The following is a 17283-nucleotide window of genomic DNA, read 5'->3' as shown; positions in this document are numbered from 1 at the left end:
GCAACACATCCACTTTTCTCCATTTCTATGGTCACCATCCTAGTCCAAGTTATCACCATCTCTCGCCTAGACTATTTATTATTGCTTTAGGCCACTTCCTATCCATTCTCTTCAACAACAACAAGTGAGGTCTTCAAGTTAAAACAAACAGGGGTGCCTGGGTGGCTCAGTCAGTTAAGCATTCGACTCTGGCTCAGGTCATGATCTCACAGTTCGTGGGTTTGAGCCCCGCATCGGGCTCTGTGCTGACAGATCGGAGCCTGGAGCCCGTTTCAGATTCTGTCTCCCTTTCTCTCTGCCCCTCCCTGGCTCGCATTCTGTCTCTGTCTCTCTCTCAAAAGTAAATACACATTAAAACAAAACAAAACAGATACCATTACTCCTCTGCTTAAAAACCTTTCAATAATATCCCCTTGTACTTTAGAACAAAATTCAAACTACCAAGCCTTGTATACTGTGATCTGTTTCTTCTCCATCTTCATTCAGTGTTCTTTGCTTCCCTCTCCATACTCAGTGTTACTGGTCTTCTTTCAGTTCTTTCAGGAAGTCAGAATCCCCACTGCCTCTGGGCTTTTGCACATGCTGGTTCCTCTACTACCACCTAGGTCTATCCATGTTGTTGCAAATATATATATATATATATATATATATATACATATATATATATGATATATATATATTGGATATATATATATATTGGATATATATGCATACACACATACATGTGTGTGTGTGTGTGTGTGTGTGTGTGTGTGTGTGTGTGTGTTAAATGCCTGGCTCTTCTACCAGGCTATGAAACTGTAAAATTCATGACGACAGGGACTATATCTTGATACTCCCAACATAATGAACACTTTGCAAAGTATCTGACATCTAATGGGTGCTTTATAAATATTTCCTGAATTACTGGTGAAGAGTTCCCTTCTCTACCAACACCCCATTCCCAGGCCCTGAAAGCAACCATTGTAACAATTTCCTTTTTATCTTCCCAGATATGGAAACATGTTTAAAAGGGAAAGCATTCACAATAGCCAAGATATGGAAGCAAGCCATGTGTCCACTGACAGATGAATGGATAAAGAAGATATGATACACACACACACACACACACACACACACACACACACACACACAATAGAACATTACTCAGCCATAACAAAGAATGAAGTCTTGCCATTTGCAACAACATGGATAGACCTAGGTGGTAGTATGCTAAGTGAATTAAGTCTGAGAAAGACCAATGCCATATGATTTCACTTACATGTGGAATCCAAAAAACAAAACAAAACAGACTCTAACATAGAGAAAAAAACCTGGAGGTTACCAGAGGGGAGGTTGGGAGGAGGATGGGTGAAACAGGTAAAGGGGATTAAGAGGTACAAACTTCCAGTTATAAAGTAAATAGGCCATGGAGATGAATAGTACAGCACAGGGAATATAGTCAATAACATTGTAATAAAATTGTATGGTTAGCAGATGGTGAACTACATTTAGTGTGGTGAGCACCGAGTAATGTACAGAATTGTCAGATCACTGTGTTGTACATCTCAAAGTAATGTAATATTGTATGTCAACTACGTTTTAGCAATTTAAAGAGGGGAAAGAGCTCAAACATAAACCTATTTTAGTATGTTTTCCTAGTACAAATGTTCACATTGCATTTAAATCTAATAAAATTTTAGAAAGATAATTAAATAGTGCTAGACCCTAGATAATTAAAATGTAGTAAAAACACCTGTTGACTATAAAAAGGAACTGTTACACAGAAAGAAGCCATTACCATGTGAATCGTCAACATGTCAACAAACCTCTGCTGAGCATCTATTACATACTAGGCTCTATGCTACACAAGACAGGTGGCTCACGTCAGTAACTAATTAACCAACAGCTTTATCACTATGGTAAGTTTTAAGAGTCAGTTGGTAAGAAAGCTTTTTCCAAAGAATTCTAATTACAAAGTGGTTAGTTTCATTACATCAAAAAAATTAAATATTTTAGTTAGCAGTAGAAAAATAACTTTATTTTGTTATTTTTTAAGTTTAATTTTTTTTTTAAGAGAGGGAGAGAGAGAAAGAGCATGAGCATGAGCAGGGGAGAGGCAGAGAGAGGGAGATACAGAGCCACCCACTTTATTTTGTCAGTTTATAAATGTATTGGATTTTTAGTCCGTTGATTTAATAGTCCCATATTCGAGGAAAAAGAAATGCAGGTTGTGCTCGGTCCTTATCATATTAATTGTAGTTAACTGAAAAGTTCACAGTTCTTTCTCAGAAAGCCAGTGGTGTCATGTGTATTCAAGTTAATGTTGGTTTAATAAGCGGGGAGAATCTCAGCTATCATTGTAATTGTTTTCATTCACTGTATTAAAAATTGTTTAAAAAAAACTACTTCTTTATTTTTTTTTTCCTTGCACTTAAAAGGATTCAAACTTCTAATAAGTTAAACACCTGGGGAAACTTCATTAAGCACTATTCCCTGAAATTATTGCTTCACCACGCAAAATGGGGGCTTTATAACCTGAAGAAGTTAATGTAACGTGCACTACTGCTCAGGGACTCACAGTGGCAGTGGGAGACGCTGCCATGCTATTAACTTAATTAATGTTTCCATCAAATGAATGGAGTGCAGGAAAAAAAAAGCATGCCTAAAAATCAGGGTTTAACAAGGATTTAGAGAAACAGTGAATTCCTGATTTCAGTATTCAGCTGAGGAAGACTTTAAATTTATTTCTGCTCGCAAACTGTCTTTAATTCTCATAGCTACATGTCAAGACATAAACGGACTCTGGATGAAGTCCAGAGAAACGGAAACGATTACGAAATCTATTGATTGCTATAGGTAGCAAGCTATAAAAAGGGTTATGAAGCTTCAGAATGGGAAGAGTAATACAAAAGGCAGATTATAAGAGTGGACAGTGTTATGAACGGTTACACAAGGAATGTCCTACTTGAATTTGCTCACCAAATTTCAAAATCCTTCAGATTTCTACACCAAAGGCAATCCCAACTTAAAATCTGAAACAATTTAGGTCAAATAAAGTATTATCTTAAGCTGTGAAGAGAAAACATCAATCTTATACGAACTGGTGTAAAACTAAATTTACAACAGTTTGAAGGAGGATTAACGGGACACTTTTAGTTGATATGTGACACACAGGGTAGTCGTGAATTCTCACACAACATCTTTCAGGTGGATGTAAAAAATATACAGGTTTGGACGAAATAACGGAACTCTTTTGCCTCGTATTAAAATTTGCTACCGACCAGTTTTCAAATGAAAGTTTTAGCCTGCTGTTCAGAATTTCAAATATGCCTCATGCCTTGAAAGTAGTAGTGATTCCAGGGTTTCAAGAACTTTTAAAAATTATGCTCCTATTAGAGGGAAATAAAGGGGGCTCACCACATAGTAATTAGATACTTAGCAGTCTTAACTTGTTTAAGCTGCCTTCCTATTTTCCCCATTGACACAGGAACTGCAAAGCTTTACTCAGATTTCTCTAGAGGCAAGCCCTGGCTAACCTTCCTGTGCTCCCCTTGGTACAAAGACGTACAATCTGAACATCTTTATAGGTTTCTCGAACCAATCAATGACAAGTGGGGTCATTTCTTCTACTGTTCATGAATTCATCATCTTTCCAAAGTGGCAACTGGAAAATCCTATAATTTCTCAGAAGATCATGAAATACCTTGATTAGTATAAACTTAGTTTCCATTTTTATGTATATATTTCAAGAAATACCAACTGCTTTTGACTCTAATATAAATATCCCAAGTTTCTGAAGGTTTTGCTCAACCTGCTGTGTCATTAGAAACACCAGTCAGCTTCCTTGAGAAAAATGGATCTTGAAGAATTTAAGCTTTGATATTTCTGACCGTTTTTAGACAGCAAAGATACTGAGGTTAAACCTTACTACACAAGAGTAAATAATCATTTCAAAGAAACACTGGCTGAGCTACTGACGCTTGCTGCAAAGAACTGTTTTAGTTTGTTGAGCACAACATGGAAAGGGCAGATGTTAGGAATGGGGAGAAATGCCAGATCTCACCTGACGTTACAGCAACTTACTGCAAATATGGTGAATTTCACAGAGGACAAGCAAAATAATGACAGTGAGACAGAGACTAACTGCTCGGTGAGACTTCGAATGCCTGCTGATACAGTTCATTACTAAGTATGTGTATGGTCTCATCTGCGCTCTGTCAAATTAAAAAGTTGTTAATTTCACAAACTAGGCTAAGCTCTTAGTTTAAAAATACATAGCCTAAGCTACTTAAGGTATACTTGTGTAATAATTAACCAACATCTGAAAGACTTCATTTTAAAAGTTTATAACTCATTCAGATATTAGGCCTGAATAATGGGGCCGAGAAGTAAAACTAGTTTCTTACCCTTTCTCCTAAAATTTCTGCCAGCTCGCTAAGGAATTCGAACAACAGGATTCCATTCCGTAGCCCGTCTCTCCTTTTTATTTCCTTTTCCCATTCTCTGTCTCACCTGGGAACTCTATCTCACCTGTGAACATTGACCTTGAAACTCAGGCTACCAGCTAATTCTAAATGCAGCTGTGTCAAGGCAACTGAATATGGCAGGTGTAAAAAAAAAAAAAAACAAAGAACAAAAAACAAAATGAAACACTGGCACTGTACTGTCCAGGGCAAAGACAGTACCACTTTCGAGAATCGGCAGCATTCCACAGAGGAGGAAGGCTGGGGCTTCTGGCCTATAAAAACACAAAAGCAGGAGAAGCACATAAAGAAATGCCTACATGTGTTGTTGTTAAGTAGCCACAGCCTTGAGACCTCAAAAAAGGAGCAAATTATTGGTAAAGCTAAAACAAGAAAATGTTCTTAATGCATAGCATTTGTCACATAACCATAAACCATAGTATATTTGGTTAGAAGGACATATAAAGTTCATTTATATCCAGTGCTTAATGGAAGTTTTTTTTTTTTTACATTCATATTATTTCGTAATGCTTTAATATTGAGGCAACGACCTAGTGTCAACTGACCTTGAACAATAGTCCATTAAATGTCACCAGATCCTGCCTGAACCAGTGGTTAGCATCAAATACTACCCTAAGGTATCCAACTCAAATAGAGATGATTTAAATTTTATGACTTGACGAATACAGCAGTGATTTATTTTCTGGCACCATGGGCACAGGGAGAACAAGCTTCTGTTTTGTTTGTTTCATTTTCAAGTTCAGCGAGTCAGATCCCATACTGGAAAAATTTCATAAAGTATAGTAAATCCTTCCAATGCCTACTCTATGTCTTGGTCACATGCTGAACATCTTTAAGAAAGTGCACTAATTCTTTTAATAGCTAACTACTGTTTAATATTCTGTAGACACTTTTATCAATTCAAAATAATTATAATCCTATACATATCAAAATGGCATTTTTCTATTAGTTTGGCTTTCCATTAGTTTGGATTTTAGAATCCATGTTTTCAATTGATAACGTGAAAAATTGGATTATGTTGTTGCTTGGTTTAAGGTGATTAGTAAAACAACGTTTTAATAACACTGTATCTTCCATTACATAATAATGGCTAATGTTTACTTTGGACTTAGTGCATACACATGCTGGGCTAAGCCTTTGGTATACATCATCTCATTTAATCTTTTTTTTTTAACTAATTTTTAAAAAAAATTTTTTAATGTTTATTTCTGACAGAGAGAGAGAGACAGGGCATGAATGGGGGAGGGGCAGAGAGAGAGGTAGACACAATCTGAAACAGGCTCCAGGCTCCAAGCTGTCAGCACAGAGCCCGACACGGGGCTCGAACTCACAGACCGTGAGATCATGACCTGAGCCGAAGTCAGATGCTCAACCTACTGAGCCACCCAAGTGCCCCTCATTTAATCTTTATAACAATCTGATAAATTAGGCATTATTATTCCATTTTTTTTTTTTTAATTTTTTTTTTCAACGTTTTATTTTTTTTTTATTTTTGGGACAGAGAGAGACAGAGCATGAACGGGGGAGGGGCAGAGAGAGAGGGAGACACAGAATCGGAAACGGGCTCCAGGCTCCGAGCCGTCAGCCCAGAGCCCGACGCGGGGCTCGAACTCACGGACCGCGAGATCGTGACCTGGCTGAAGTCGGACGCTTAACCGACTGCGCCACCCAGGCGCCCCTTATTATTCCATTTTAAACATGTGGAAACTGAGGCAAAAAGATAGTAAGTGTCCTGCCCAAAGACCAATGGCTAATTAATGTTAGATATACCAGATTTGAACTCTGGTCTAATGAGCTTCAGAAGCCGAGCCCCCAGACAGTAGGGTAGATGGTCTCTCACTGGAATCGCCTACTGTAATTCAATACAGATAACATGCAGGAAATGATTTGGTCCAATAAGCCATGAGAATTACTCAGGCTAGCTTCCTACCAATGATGAAGGACCACTTAGTAAGGAAAACCTAAATTAAATCTCAGGATGAGTTCTGTAAGTCAAATCTATAGACGCTTATTGAGAACATGCAAAAGAGAGGAGAGGCAAAGAAAGAAACACACTTCAAGAAAAAGAAAATACTCAGGATTAGTTCAAAAGAAATGAATACACCAACTTTATATTATGGTGCTTCTACATTTTATCATAAAACCTGGCTACTATAAAATTATGCAACCTTCCCACATTCGACACTCTTTCTTCTATTACTATACATAAAAAGATAATATGCCAAGCTTCAAGGAGACCAATTTAGCAAAAATGTGCAGATAAACAAAGCAAAAGCAATCATTTTCTGTTAGATGAAAGTGTAAGGGTCACTAAAACTGTGTAAATCTCAGTATATACATCAAAATAATGGTACAACCATTGATGTGTCATCAAAACGAATAAAACTGTCATAGGTTAAATAAATCAAGTAATACTGAGTGTTTCCTACTAATTTTGTTTTTTACTTCTACTGTGGCGGTAGTCTTTGTTCAGGCTTTTGATCCTCCAACAGGACCTAGATGATCTGCTCTGGAGATTAAATAATGGACCATACAAAACCCAAACTTAAGAACTGGAGACAGGCTTAGGCAGAAACCTCGGCTTTCTGCTGGTCAGAGGAGAAACTGCTGTTGAGTGAGCACCCATTCTGTGCCCTGCGGTGGGATGCACAGTTCACATCAATTATCAGATATAAACATCACGGCAGCCCTACTGAGACCATGTCATCATCCTCCTTTCAAAACTGAGGAAACTGAAGCCCAGAGAGGTTAATTAACTCACCAAAGTCCCAGCCGGCAAGCAGCAGAGCAGAGATTCAGACCCAGATGTCTGATTCAGTAGACAATGAGTTTCTCCTAAATTAATATGTAAAAATTATACATTTTTGTGAGCTTAACTCCTTTTTCTCCAGAAGACACCAGGACTCTCAAAATGTAGGTTTCCAGAACCTGTGGGGCAGGGGTGCAGACCAAGCCAAGACAAGGCACACCCTCACGGAGCAAGGCAGCCATCACTTCAGGAGAAGCAGAGGGGTCTTTGGGGAAACCAGAGGCCCTGTGACCTCTGGCCACCCCAGTTGTTTTCAGTTTGTTTTCTAACACAAGGGGAGGAGAAGTGACCATCTCTTTAGGCAGCCATTGGAAGCCAGGCTCCAGCCATGCTGGATTACTTGTTAGGGGATGACACCTGCCCTCCAAATTGTGGAAAAGCTCTGAGTGACACAGTGACTCTCATCTCAACCCACTGAGGAACAAGTCTGTCACTTCTTATTTTGCCCTGTCATTTAATATGAAGATATTAAGAAATAACTTTAGGATTCAAAGAGACAGAACTGATTCTTAAAGAATAAGACTTCTGGAAGAAACATTTATAGGAACTTGATTAGATGAAGAAAAATATGTTCTGTGAAAAAAAAAAACAAATAAATAAGGGTTCTGTGCACATCAGAAGGCCTGCATGGATAAGATCATTTGAAGAGCACATTAGAATAAAATGAATAAAGACAACTAAACCTGAAAGTATTGAGTGAACAGATACAATCTAAATAAACAGAACTCTTCCAGATAAAGACAGAAGTAGAAACTCACAGGCAAAGAGGCACATACATCTACCTTCATCAAACTGGAGAGTGGAAAAATGGAGCTGTACCTGAAGACCAATGGTTGAGCACAAGTGCTGGGACTCAGGAGGAAGAAATGCAGTGATCTCAAAATTGAACTACAAAAATCTAAAACACTAAAAAAAGGGATCATTCTCAGGAAGACGGTCTGACTAGCAGGCATCTCCAAAGACTATGCTTCTCAAGTCATACTATGCAACATTCGTACTGGGAACCAAGGAGAGAAATGACTAATTTATATCAGTGACTTAAGTGCAGCCTGAACAAATAACACTGAAAACCCCAACTGCAATCTGGAAAGCCCAAAAGAATGCACTGAAGTCATAGGGAAGGATAACAGAGAAATCCATTTGATGTATTTTATCAGAATATTCAAAAGACAATACTATCTCTCAAAAGACAATACCAAATGGCAAAGCTCTTTGTAATAAATATCACCACTTCTCCTTTATCAGGAGATAAAAACATTTTATCCGAAAAAGCAATTCTCCAGTCATGGGCACACAATGAAAGGTCCATTCCTAATGGTGGCACAAGATTTCAGGAACACAACTACTACTGCAAAAATTGTATGGGAAGGAACTCGTGGGTGTTCCCAGATCCTCCAAAACTGAGTAAGGTGGCCTTTGGGGAAGCTAAAACTTTAGGATCCACATAATCAAAACTGACTTTATAGAAATTAATTCTGAAGATGAAGACGTGAGATCTGTCCCAGTGTTTCTCCAAGAAATGTGTGTAACAAACTAAAAGTGGACTTGGAAAGTCCACACTCTTGTACCTTAAAAATTACCTTTAAATTATACTATTTTTCCTTCAAATCTGATACCATTATGGGTTATTTCTAGCTATAATATCTGTGCCCTCCAGAGTGCTATGCTATCAATCAGCCAATGTCAACTTTTCTCTTTGACTGACCTTGCAACAATATTCATTTAAGGCATAATCACTCTTCGCAGACAAATCATTGTCTATTAAACAGTAATTTATATGATGTGTTCCTGAACATTTTTTTACACCATTGGTTTTATGAAACCCAAGTGTTCCATGGTTGAAACCACTAAAATAACACCACCCTGTTCACAATAGATCATTAGGTATACTTTAAGGAGTATAAATAAAACACTTTCTAATCTTATATTTATTATATAATTCAAATTGAATGAAAATGTTTTTAGTATCAGAGTTTTAGGTCTTAGATATTTTGTGAGTATTGTGGGAGATTGCAAAGCATTTTTAATTAATGCATTTGGGATTAAAAACGGTTTTTTTAATGAAAAATAAAATTAGTTGGCATACCATTTCACTTCAGAAACAAAAAGATATAAGGTGATAATGAAAATTAATGGAAATTATAGGTAACTATTTCATTTTAAGGGGATGAATGGAAAGTGAAAGATCACAAAAGCCTCTCGAAGGCTAGGCATTTACTTTGACTATGGTGTGGTATATGGCTTCCTTTTAACCATGTTCCTCAAGATCTTAAGTACTTATGATGAAAATAGTAATGGTTTCTTCATACTTTTCCATAAAATAGAGAATAATGAATCTTTCTATTTAACTTCGGTGAAAGCCAAAATAAGAAGAGAGATTTAACTCTGAAAAGTAAAAGCACCAAAATACAGCTAAATTAAATAGATCAGATAATTTCAAAAGCATAAGCATCCTACATTCATGAACTTAAGGGTTCAAATGTAAAAGCCTTAGTTAAAATGAAAAGTCTTAATAAGTAAAAGTTAGCTACCACACCGAAGTACAGAACCCAGAGAATTTCTGGGAACTGATGGGATTCACATCTACACCAGGGTAAATCTAATGGTTTAATTTCACCTAGCTTTCTACAGTAGAGTCACCTCTGAGACTCCATGGGCAAACAGCAGTCTCTCCAGGATTACAGAACTGGGTACAATATCTGAAAAGGAATGCTTTAACTAAGCTTATAGTTCTACACTAACTTTATAATAACTTTATTTTTAAGTTTATCTATTCTGAGAGAGAGAAATCGCAAGCTGAGGAGGGGCAGAGAGTGAGGAGAGGGCAAGAATCCCAAGCACGCTCTGCACTGACAGCATGGAACCCAACATGGGGCTCAAACTTATGAACATGAGATCTTGACCTGAGCGGAAGTTGGATGCTTAACTGACTGAGCCACCCAGGTGCTCCTAACTTCATAATAACTTTGATCATAATAATGTGGATCAAAAGGTTTTTTTTTTTATAAGGTGGGGAAGGATAAAACTATGCAACTAAGGCATACACTGCTAATTCTTAACAATAACCACAAAAAAATAAAGAAAGAAAATGTTGATCACAATCATTTGAAGATACAAGAAAATTACAAATTCAGAATTATCTAAAAGAGTGCCAGAAATTGCACTCATATTTTCTTCTCTAAAGAGAGATACTTGTACTATGTATTATAGAAATCCAAAATTTTATCAGCAAGGGGCAAATTTGTCTTGGTGTGTGGTAGCTGGATTCAAGATAGTTCCATGTTACTAATACAAATAGAGTAGGTTAAGCACATAAAATAGGTAAGTATAAATAACCCATATGTTTTCATAAACATTTAAAGAAAGGTTCAGTGACAAGTTGAAAATTAATAAGATATTTTTACAGGAATATTGAAATTCCTAACTTCAATTGACATGGGACTGGCAAGTAGGAAACACTGCCCTGGGATTAATTCTACACGGTGTCTGGCCAACATACTAGCCTGTGTAGACATAATTACCACAAATTGCTATGTTTTCTGTGTACCATCCATGTCATGTAATCATATTAATTTCAAAACATGAGCAACGTCTATTCTAACAAGAGGACCACAATTCTAATTTAGGAATATGAAATTTATACTGGTTTGCTTTGTTCTCTCGGATAATAATCATATGGCTGGGGAAAAGATATTCCCACTAAACCAATAAATATAATCAACAAAGGAAACGCATCAGTGAAGGACCCAAAAATGTCAGCCTTCAGTGCACACTTATAGCCTAGTAATATCTTCAGAACTATATGCCAAGACCACTGATGTCTTTCTGAGGTTTAACTTGGCATCCATCCGACGACCCAGAGATTCTGGAGTTTCCTGCCAGATAAAGGACAAATATACCAACTGGGTCTGGTGCGTTACTTGCTGCTGTTTTAAAAAAACAATGCCAGATTGCAACACTCTTTGTTGACAAAAATGTCTGACATTTCTGGCTTAAGACCTTTTGAGTCTAATAAATAGCTCCATTTCTTATGACAGAGGTTTCTTTCATTGATGGATTTATTAAATAAATAAGTAGTTCATCAGTTTACAGAATGTGTTATTTCACACAATTTACTATGAAAGAACTAGCAGGTGGTACTATTAAGAGCCATCAGTAGTAGGAATTGTTTCATAGATGACCAACTCAATCTACGTTTGGAACACTGCCATCCTTTATAAGGTTTTTCCATATAACACATTCGAAGTTTTAGTGCACATCTACTCAGGGTGTTTATGAAATCCTTGTGCAACTTTAAACTTGACCTATCCCACTGAACTATATTTTATGGGACTCTGTTAAAACTGCTGTGTATTCATCCAGACCACATTCTTTAAAGGAACTTCAAGCCAGGATCATGAATGCAATTTATGAAATCACTCGGCAGCAGCTGGAGAATGTTTTCAATGAGGTGGAAAATCAGACTGAATGTTGGATCACCAAAAAATGGTGGTTATGTTGAAGTCTATAAATTTAAACTGCAATGTTAAAGTCTTACTCACACTGATTTAAGTCATTTTTAATTTTTTTCTGTCACAAATACAACAAAGATTAAGGTTTAAAGTTAACATGGAAATTTTTTAAAACACCCAAAATGGCCATGATGTTATATATTTCTGTTAGAAATTTTATTATTTTCCCATGTTAGAAGACTAAAAGCAACCCATTAGAAAATGTTTTACAGTATCCTAAAAAGGCTAACATATATTTTATAGATCACTGATTCTCCAATTGACTTAAACCACATTAAAACATTTCTACTATTTATAAAGATGCATATTTGTAAGTAAACCATCTCCTAATGGGTTGTTAAAAGAGAAAAATCAGCAGGAGAGAGTTTCATTCACATGTAAAAAGAGAACATGGCTAAATGCGATGTAGTACCCTGGATTTAATCCCAGAACAACAACAGCAACAAAACATATATGGAGAAACTGGTAAAATCCAGACAAACTCTGTGGTTTAGTTAATACTATTGTACTAATGTTTATTTCTTTGTTCTAACAAATCTACTTTGGCTGTGTAAGATGTGGACGAAAAATATATTTCCAAAATGCTCTATAGTATCTGTGCAACTTTTCTATAAACCTAAAATTATTCCAAAATAAATTTTTGGCTTTTTTTATTAAAGTTTATTTATTTTGAGAAAGAGAGAGAGAGCAAGAGAGTGAGCACATGCACATGAGTAGGGGAGGGGCAGAGAGAGAGAATCCCAAGCAGGCTCTGAGCTGTCAGCATAGAGCCAGACGCAGGGCTCAATTGCATGAACCATGAGATCATGACCTGAGCCAAGATCAAGAGTCACAGGCTTAACTGACTGAGCCACCCAGGTACCCCCAAATTTTATTATTTTTTTAAATGTGATTAGAATATTGGTACCTTCCGTAATTACTTTTTTCTCTACCTTACCTATAATCACTGACTGGGACAAATTTTATTTTCCAAAGTCGGCCAAAACATCTCCCATCACATGTGTTCCTTAGCAAGATTTTCCCATCAAGAGATGGTATTTATTTCTCTATGCCTTGAATCTGGGAACACCCTGAGGCTCTTTGACCAAAACAACATGGTGGAAATGATGCTGTATCAGTTCTGGGGGTAGCTCTTAGCCGGCCTGCTAGCTTCTACTTACTATGTGTCTGGATTAGTGATTCTTAGAACCCAGCCACCATTTTATGAGAAACCCAAGTGATATGGAGAAGCTATGTACAGGTAATCTTTTTCTCAGCCTTAGCTTGACATAGCATCTACCGATAGTCATATGAGTAAGACACTCTGGTTATCAAGCCCAGTCCAGCTTTCTAATGATGGCAACCCCAGCCAACACCTGATTACAACCACATGAAAGAGCTCAACTAAGAGCAGCCCAGCTACATTCAGTCAACCCACAGAACTATGATAATAACAAATTGTCATTTTTGTGCCACTAAGTCTTGGTAGCTTGTTAAACAGCAAAAGATAACTGGGACACTGGCAATTAACAAAAAGGAAGTTTATGCCCAGATGTATTCATGGAGGTGTCAGAAACAGAAGGTCTGACACAGAAGATCTGAAAAAAAAAATTTGTTTCTCTTTTCTCTTTTCTGCCTACTTATTTCTCCTCACAGAATTTATTGATTATAGCAGTTGAGGATGATAAGCAAATTTCAGAAAAAAAAACACTCAACTGGAACTTCACAGGAGAATCAACTTTTTTATATTTACCCAAAGTAAAACTTATCAGTTCACTAATGTCAATGAATATTTTCTTAAAAGGGACAAGAAATACTCAACTGCATTTGCTTACTAAATAACAAGAATACTGTCATGAATCTCAATGGCTGGAGCAAGAATTCCAAGCAGAAGCTATAAGAATGTTTATCTTAAAAAAAAAATCTATATATATCTCTATATAAAGATATATAATTATATAAAGTTAATATATATATAACCCAAAGAATAATAGCTAACATTTATATTAGATATCCCTCACAGTCCCATGAGGTGGATCCTCTTACTTTCTCCATTTATAGATCAGGAAAATGAAGCTTAGCAATGTTAAGCAACTTGCCAAGGTCACCAGGTCAGTTAGGGTAGGAGCTAAGCTTCAAATCCAATTTGCGTCCACCATGTGAGCCCTTTCACTACATTTCAGGTTATATTTTTATACCTAAGGCATCTTTTATCCATTTTAATAGACCATTAAAAAAATCATTCCAAACAACTAATCAAATAGCTTATTTCAAACTTGGTCTAAAATTACATTCCAAAAAAGAGACTTAAATTATTTCAAAAATTTTTTTCTAAAATATCTTTTTTTACTGGGCCAGTGCTATAGAAAAAAATGTTTGTGCCCTGCCCCCAAACCCCATCAAATTCATATGTTAAAATCCTAACCCCCAAGGGGATGGTTTTGGAGGTGGGGCTTTTGGGTCCCACCTTTGGGAGGTGGGGTGATTGGGTCATGACAGTGGAGCTTCATGAATGGGTTTAGTGCCTTTATGAAAGCGACCCCAGACAGATCCCTTACCCCTTCCACCATGTGAGGACATGGCTAAAAATCAGCCATCTTTGAACCAGTAAGTGGTCCATCACTAGACACCAAATCTACCAGTGCCTTGATCATGGACTTCCTTGTCTCCAAAACTGTAAGAAATAAATTTGTGTTGTTTATAAGCCACCTAGTTGATGGAAATTTTCTTACAGCACCCAAGGAGAGTAAGACAGGTAGCTTATAAATAGACAATTTAGCAAAAAGTCTTTTGGGTTATTTAATTACTATGAGCAAATCAAATACCTGGGAGTCTTGAACATTATCCTCTAAAATGAAAAGTGACCCAATCCTCTTGATCTTTACCTCTAAAAATCTCTCTGGAAGGTATTTTTCCCCTTTATTGAACTTCCCTACTAGTTCAGGGCTTCATCATTTCTTGCCTAGACCATTACAAATGGCTCCCAAAGGTCTTCTGTGTCTCAAACCTGTTTCCTCTACAGACCATGGCCCATACGGCTACCATAGTTCTGTTTTTTAAACAAATATTTGATTATTTTACTCCTTCCATTCAGAAGAAAAAAAACTTTCAAAGTTTGATTTGAAAATCAAAGTTCACCAGTTTGAAATGCAAACCCCCCACTCCCACTGCTGCCCTCTCCAGTCTCAGCCATCTTTCAGGTATCACTTCTCATTGTATTTCATCAGGTATTATTTGCTTTGAAAATCATCATTTTTCAATATCCTGCTTATGATTTTATAAACTCAAGTTTGAGTTCTCCCAAGTTTTGTTTTTATGGAAAATGCATTCTTATCATCATATACCCACTTCTTAAGCCTAACCATTCGGATCATCTGGCTCAATCAGGAGTGGAGGAGAAAGTGATACCCAGTACACCTCTGAAGGAGTTAAACATGAGGATGTGGGCATATTTTTTTTTCCTCTAAAAAAAGAATGAACTAGGCAACTATGGATGCAATTAAAAGTAGGGAGGTCTAACACTAGAAAAAGGAAGCGACATTGGATGAGACACCATCATCTGCTTAAAGTGAGGGCTAGCAGAAAGCTCAAGTGAACATGTCATCAACCTCTGTGGGCAGGTTAGCACAGTGGTTCTCAACTTGGCTGCACATTAGAATCATCTGGGGATGTGGAACCCTTGAATATGCTCCAGGCCTATTACATCAGAACCTCCAAGGGTGGAATCAAGTCTCCAGGGGTGGAATCAAGCACACTCAGGTGATTCTAATATGCAGTCAAGGCTGACATTCACTCTGTTCAAAGACACAGCTGATGAACAAGGACCAAAGAAGAGTGCTGATGGCGCAGATAACTAGAGAGCAACCATATATTCTAGTGTCCACAAGCACAGTTATGATTTTCTGGGAATGTTTAGTAGCCTGGGAACAGAGGCAGATAAAAGGAAAGGCTGGGTTTATCCAAAGGGGTTCCAAAATGGATCCAAAGGGATCAAAATAACTGAGGGGTCCCATCTCACAGCACTGCAGTGACTGACCACAGGCTCCAGACTGGATAAGGAGTCAGGAAGCGGTGAGAGATTGAGCAAATGACAACTATCAATTAGATAAGCCAACGGTGGCATGCAAGAGGGACATCTTGACTTCAGAGAAGAGGATTTCTGGGTTTAAGATTTAAGATTTCAGGTGAGGCCCCAATCTAAGTGATTAGATAATGTAAAGCAAGGCCACAGCAGAGAACTGGTAGAGTAGAAAAGGTAAAATCATTGGCTGGGAAAGTCTTTGCAGAACAAGGGATTGAGGTTACAGTGTTAGCTGGGGCACCATCATGGATGTTAGAGATACCCAGGCTGATTACAGGACCTGGGAAAGGGAGACAGCCAAGTCCAAGGGCCTGGGAAGTCTGGAGCATAACCTAGAGTGAGAAGATGGTGTCCTTATGAATGATGTAGAAGAGAAATGGACTGAGGTGGCAGGGTGGAAGCAGACCGACAACTGATCTCAGAAGCCAAGTCCTAAGTGTGTGAGAACGAGCAGCATCCATCTGAAAGGGCTGAATCCTCTCAACCAAAGGAAGACCATGGAGGAGCATCTTTTCAAACCATATTTGTTCATGTCACCCTCACTCACAGCTTCATGTTCATCAGCAGTTTCCACTTAAAGATAAACATATTAGCAGAGCCCATGAGGTCTAGTGTGAAGGTCTGCCTGACTCCCTCCTGGCTCTCTGCACATCAGCCTATAGGCCTTTATTCCGATTCACCAAAAGTGCCATTTGCCCAACCACCAAAAAGCCATTATGATTTCTTGTTGCCTCAGTCCGGAACCCTCTCCCTTCCTTCCTCTCTCCATTCAGTTAACTTATACATGCTTCTGCTCTCAGCTCAAATTTTACTTAGGGAAGACTTCCTCAAACTTCCACACATGGTCATCTGCTCTCACAGCACTTATCAATGCTGTAGTTTTACACTTGTTTAGGTGATCATATAATTAAAGTCTGTCTCTCCAACTGGACTGTCAGTTCCAGGAGGGCACAGACTGTAGAATGGCATATGGTAGACCCACCACAAATGCTATTGAATGAATACATGAATGGATATGCAAATGAACAGTGAAAAGGCACTAGCTGGATTCTTGATACTATTCTCATAGCAGCAAGAGATAACATTCCTCGAGTACTTCTTCCTATATGTGAGATATGGCTACTCACTGAATCGACACATCAACCTCTATAATAGGTTTTACCATCCCAATTTTATAAATGAGGAAATTGGTGCTCAGATGAAATGACTTGCCTGTCACCGCCCGCCCCCCCCCACCCCCGAGCCAGGATTCTCCCAGGTAGAGGTACTCTATCTCTATATACAGCTGGCAACAGGGGTACCTACAGTGAAAGCCAAATTATTGCGCAAAACAGCAACTCTAGATGTTTACACATATCTGGACTTGGATCAGTGTGCCTGGCTTCAAGCTGTACTCTTCACCATGATATTTTACAATAGAATGGAGGTCCCAAGGGT

At 37.8% G+C, this 17283-nt stretch overlaps 1 protein-coding gene and 1 pseudogene across 1 annotated transcript in view; one reads left to right on the top strand and one right to left on the bottom strand.

Moving 5' to 3' along the window:
- Window positions 1-17283, bottom strand: part of UMAD1 (UBAP1-MVB12-associated (UMA) domain containing 1) — a 227631-nt gene that overhangs the window by 142112 nt on the left and 68236 nt on the right. The gene's annotated exons all lie outside the window — the stretch shown is intronic.
- On the top strand, window positions 7939-10073 carry LOC122487918 (annotated as a pseudogene).

This window comes from Prionailurus bengalensis, chromosome A2, assembly GCF_016509475.1.
Source record: "Prionailurus bengalensis isolate Pbe53 chromosome A2, Fcat_Pben_1.1_paternal_pri, whole genome shotgun sequence".
In the NCBI taxonomy this organism is placed as follows: domain Eukaryota; kingdom Metazoa; phylum Chordata; class Mammalia; order Carnivora; family Felidae; genus Prionailurus; species Prionailurus bengalensis.
The sequence above is the reverse complement of the archived record's forward strand: the minus strand, read 5'-3'. Positions and strand labels throughout refer to the sequence as shown.